Here is a 5,924-nt window from a genome sequence, read left to right on the forward strand (position 1 = left end):
AATGGAAATCAAAAGAAAACTGGACTAGCAACTCATATCAGATAAAATAGACTTTAAAATAAAGAATGTTACAAGAGACAAGGAAGGACACTACATAATGATCAAGGCATCAATCCAAGGAGAAGATATAACAATTATAAATATATATGCACCCAACATAGGAGCATCTCAATACGTAAGGCAACTGTTAAGAGCTATAAAAGAGGAAATCGACAGTAACACAATAATAGTGGGGGATTTTAACACCTCACTTACACCAATGGACAGATCATCCAAAATGAAAATAAATAAGGAAACAGAAGCTTTAAATGACACAATAGACCAGATAGATATAATTGATATTTATAGGACAGTCCATCCAAAAACAGCAGATTACACTTTCTTCTCAAGTGCACACGGAAAATTCTCCATGATAGATCACACCTTGGGTCACAAATCAAGCCACAGTAAATTTAAGAAAATTGAAATCATATCAAGCATCTTTTCTGGCCACAATGCTATGAGATTAGAAATGAATTACAGGGAACAAAACATAAAAAACACACACACATGGAGGCTAAGCAATACGTTACTAAATAACCAGGAGATCACTGAAGAAATCAAAGAGGAAATCAAAAAATATCTAGAGACAAATGACAATGAAAACACGACAGCCCAAAACCTATGGGATGCAGCAAAAGCAGTTCTAAGAGGGAAGTTTATAGCTATACAAGTCTACCTCAAGAAACAAGAAAAATCTCAAATAAACAATCTAACCTTACACCTAAAGGAACTAGAGAAAGAAGAACAAACAAAACCCAAAGTTAGCAGAAGGACAGAAATCATAAAGATCAGAGCAGAAATAAATGAAATAGAAACAAAGAAAACAATAGCAAAAATCAATAAAACCAAAAGCTGGTTCTTTGAGAAGATAAACAAAATTGATAAACCATTAGCCAGACTCATCAAGAAAAAGAGGGAGAGGACTCAAATCAATAAAATTAGAAATGAAAAAGGAGAAGTTACAAGAGACACCGCAGAAATACAAAGAATCCTAAGAGACTACTACAACAACTTTATGCCAATAAAATGGACAATCTGGAAGAAATGGACAAATTCTTAGAAAGGTATAACCTTCCAAGACTGAACGAGGAAGAAATAGAAAATATGCACAGACCAATCACAAGTAATGAAATTGAAACTGTGATTAAAAATCTTCCAGCAAACAAAAATCCAGGATCAGATGGCTTCACAGGTGAATTCTATCAAACATTTAGAGAAGAGCTAACACCCATCCTTCTCAAATTCTTCCAAAAAATTGCGGAGGAAGGAACACTCCCAAACTCATTCCATGAGGTCACGATCACCCTGATACCAAAACCAGACAAAGATACTATAAAAAAAGAAAATTACAGACCAATAACACTGATGAACATAGATGCAAAAATCCTCAACAAAATACTAGCAAACAGAATCCAACAACACATTAAAAGGATCATACACCATGATTAAGTGGGATTTATCCCAGGGATGCAAGGATTCTTCAATGTACGCAAATCAATCAATGTGATACACAATATTAACAAACTGAAGGAGAAAAACTATATGATCATCTCAATCGATCGAGAAAAAGCTTTTGACAAAATTCAACACCCATTTATGATAAAAACTCTCCAGAAAGTGGGCATAGAGGGAACCTACCTCAACATAACAAAGGCCATATACGACACACCCACAGCAAACATCATTCTCAATGGTGAAAAACTGAAACCATTTCCTCTAAGATCAGGAACAAGACAAGATGTCCACTCTCACCACTATTATTCAACATAGTTTTGGAAGTCCTAGCCATGGCAATCAGAGAAGAAAAAGAAATAAAAGGAATACAAATTGGAAAAGAAGAAGTAAAACTGTCACTGTTTGCAGATGACATGATACTATACATAGAGAATCCTAAAGATGCCACCAGAAAACTACTAGAGGTAATCAATGAATCTGGTAAAGTTTCAGTATACAAAATTAATGCACAGAAATCTCTTGCATTCCTATACACTAATGATGAAAAATCTGAAAGAGAAATTATGGAAACACTCCCATTTACCACTGCAACAAAAAGAATAAAATACCTGGGAATAAACCTACCTAGAGAGACAAAAGACCTGTATGCAGAAAACTATAAGACACTGTTGAAAGAAATTAAGGATGATACCAACAGATGGAGAGATATACCATGTTCTTGGATTGGAAGAATCAATATTGTGAAAATGACTCTACTAACCAAAGCAATCTACAGATTCAATGCAACCCCTATCAAATTACCAATGACATTTTTTACGGAACTAGAACAAAAAATCTTAAAATTTGTACGGAGACACAAAAGACCCCGAATAGCCAAAGCAAGCTTGAGGGGAAAAAAACGGAGCTGGAGGAATCAGACTCCCTGACTTCAGACTATACTACAGAGCTACAGTAAGCAAGACAATATGGTACTGGCACAAAACAGAAATATAGATCAATGGAACAAGATAGAAAGCCCAGAGATAAACCCACAAACCTATGGTCAACTAATCTATGACAAAGGAGGCAAGGATATACAATGGAGAAAAGACAGTCTCTTCAATATGTAGTGCTGGGAAAACTGGACAGCTACATGTAAAAGAATGAAATCAGAACACTCCCTAACACCATACACAAAAATAAACTCAAAATGGATTCAAGACCTAAATGTAAGACCAGACACTATAAAACTCTTAGAGGAAAACATAGGAAGAACACTCTTTGACACAAATCACAGCAAGATCTTTTCTGATCCACCTCCTAGAGTAATGGAAATAAAAACAAAAATAAACAAATGGGACCTAATGAAACTTCAAAGCTTTTACACAGCAAAGGAAACCATAAAGAAGATGAAAAGACAACCCTCAGAATGGGAGAAAATATTTGCAAACAAATCAACGGACAAAGGATTAATCTCCAAAATATATAAACAGCTCATGCAGCTCAATATTAAAGAAACAAAAAACCCAGTCCAAAAATGGGCAGAAGACCTAAATAGACATTTCTCCAAAGAAGACATACAGATGGTCAAGAAGCACATGAAAAGCTGCACAACATCACTAATTATTAGAGAAATGAAAATCAAAACTACAATGAGGTATCACCTCACACCTGTTAGAATGGGCATCATCAGAAAATCTAGAAACAACAAATGCTGGAGAGGGTGTGGAGAAAAGGGAACCCTCTTGCACTGTTGGTGGGTATGTAAATTGATACAGCCACTATGGAGAACAGTATGGAGGTTCCTTAAAAAACTAAAAATAGAATTACCATATGATCCAGCAATCCCACTACTGGGCATATACTCAGAGAAAACAATAATTCAAAAAGACATGTGCACCCCAATGTTCATTGCGGCACTATTTACAATAGCCAGGTCATGGAAGCAACCTAAATGCCCATCGACAGATGAATGGATAAAGATGATGTGGTACATATATACAATGGAATATTACTCAGCCATAAAAGGAATGAAATTGGGTCATTTGTAGAGATGTGGATGGATCTAGAGATTGTCATACAGAGCGAAGTAAGTCAGAAGGATAAAAACAAATATTGTATATTAACTCATGTATGTGGAACCTCGAAAAATGGTACAGATGAACCGGTTTGCAGGGCAGAAATTGAGACACAGATGTAGAGAAGAAACGTATAGGCACCAAGCAGGAGAAAGTGGTGGTGGTGGTGGTGGTGGTGGTGGTGTGATGAATTGGGGTATTCGGATTGGCATGTATACACTGATGTGTATAAAATTGATGACTAATAAGGACCTGCTGTATAAAAAATAAATAAAATTAAGAAAAAAGAGAACTGGCTCAATCAACATACAAGAAACACAAATGATAAATAGAAAACATAAGACAAATGTAAAATAAGGTGGCAAAAGTACATTAAACATATCAATAATCACATTAAATGTAAGTGGATTAAGTTCCCCTGTTAGAAGAGAGTCACTTTCAGACTTCCTTAAAAAACAAAATCCAGCTACATACTATTTCTTTTTTCTTTTGTTTCTTCAGCTATGTACTATTTATTAAAAAACATCAATTAAGAGAAAATGACAAAGAGGTTGAAAACAAGAGACATATCAGACAAATACTAACAACAAGAGCAAGAAGATGTTATGGCAATGTTAGACTAAAATTAAAGGCCAATTTTAAAAAGGGAAGAGGGGGAGATTTTATACTGATATAAGGTTATGTCATCAAAAACTATAATGATACTAGCCAATATTTATTGAACACTTATAACATGTCAGGTATTATGATAAGTGTTTTGCATATAGGCATTATATCATCCAATCCTCAGTGCTATCTCATTATTGCCCCCACTCAACAGTTTAGGAAACTTGAGGCACAGAGAAATTAGGTAGGTCACAGGTTGACTAGTTAAGTATCAAAAACCAGTACTCTTAACCATTGGGCTATGCAACTGATACCATACCTTTGAAAAATATAAAGCAAAATCTGTTAGGAATACTATTCCTATACTTTCATCTAATATCTTAAAGTTCTTTTTTAAGTTTGAGTCAGTCTTCCTGGAATTTATTGTTGTGAATGATGTGAAATGGGGATCTAAGAACTTAATCCTTTAGCCAATTGTCCCACTGCCTCCTTCCCCCATTGATTTGAGATACTACCCCCAACCCATACTAAAAGTCCATACATGCCTGAGTCTGCTTCTGAGCTATTGTTTCTTTGATCTATTTGTGTATTCCTGTGACAGTAACACACACAAAGAGCTTTAATCTCTAGCCATAACTCATTATTCAGTGTTCCCAGAACATGTATTCCCCCCTTGCCTCTGTGTTTTTGCTCACAATATATCCCCAAGTTGCAACATTTCTCACCCACTGCACTAACCATTCTCCATGACTTGATATTCATCCTTTAAGATCTACTTTCAACCAACTATGCCAAATTTCTTTATTTCTCTTCCACATATCCTTATCAGTTAAAAAAATTATGCTAATACACCACATATGACAATGTGTTGAGTTAGTTTTATTGGAATGGATCAATCTCATCTCTCTCTCCACATCTTCCCTCCAATCCTCCACTTGTAGCACCCTTGCAGGAAAGGGCTTTGTAACCTTAGCATGTAGCCATCAACTGATACTCTGTAGGTTACTTATTGAGAAAAATAATACACGCAGTGCTTGAAATATAAACGATATCAGGGAACTGGTCACAGTGGTTGTTTCTGGGGAGGAAAACTTAGGGATGGAAGGAGATCCCCCATTTGAACTTTTCCTATATGTATGTATTATCTGTACGACATAACAAATACATAATTTTAAAAAGAACAGTCAGATCTATCTATTGTCTTGAATAGAGTTTCACATTTTATTTTTAGTAAGAAAGGCAAATTGTAGAAGAAGTAGAATATATAATCTTATTTTTAGAAGAAATCAGAAATTCTGAACAAAACAATCTTACTTATGGGTATGTTTTTGCAGGGCATTGGGTTAAGGCAAAGGAGAAGGCAGGGCGGGGCAGGGTCGGGGGGAAGGAAGGGGGAGAGGAAAGTAGAACATCAAGCGTGCCAACGAGCCAGCGAGGCCCCGCCTCTATTCCGCCCACCAAGCCCTGGCCCTCTCCCAATCCCCACCCATCGGGCTTCAGCTCTGTCCTTAGCCCCGACCAGTCGGCGTACACTCCGCTCCAACCCCACTCTTTAGGCCCGGTCAGAGCCCACCCCAGAGCTTGACCTCGCCCGCAGCCCTGGGGAAGGAAACTAGAATTCTTCCTCCAAGGTTGGATGAAGGAGTCAACCTTTCCGCCAGTGCCCTGAGGTCCTCTGGCCCTGAGGGCCGGTGCTCCGACCACTTCCGCTCCCGGCGGCCCTGACACCGGAAGCAGAAGTGCGCAGCGGCGGCGGATGGTGGC

The sequence above is a fragment of the Grampus griseus genome (genome assembly GCF_964374135.1).
Source record: "Grampus griseus genome assembly, chromosome: 3".
In the NCBI taxonomy this organism is placed as follows: Eukaryota; Metazoa; Chordata; class Mammalia; order Artiodactyla; family Delphinidae; genus Grampus; species Grampus griseus.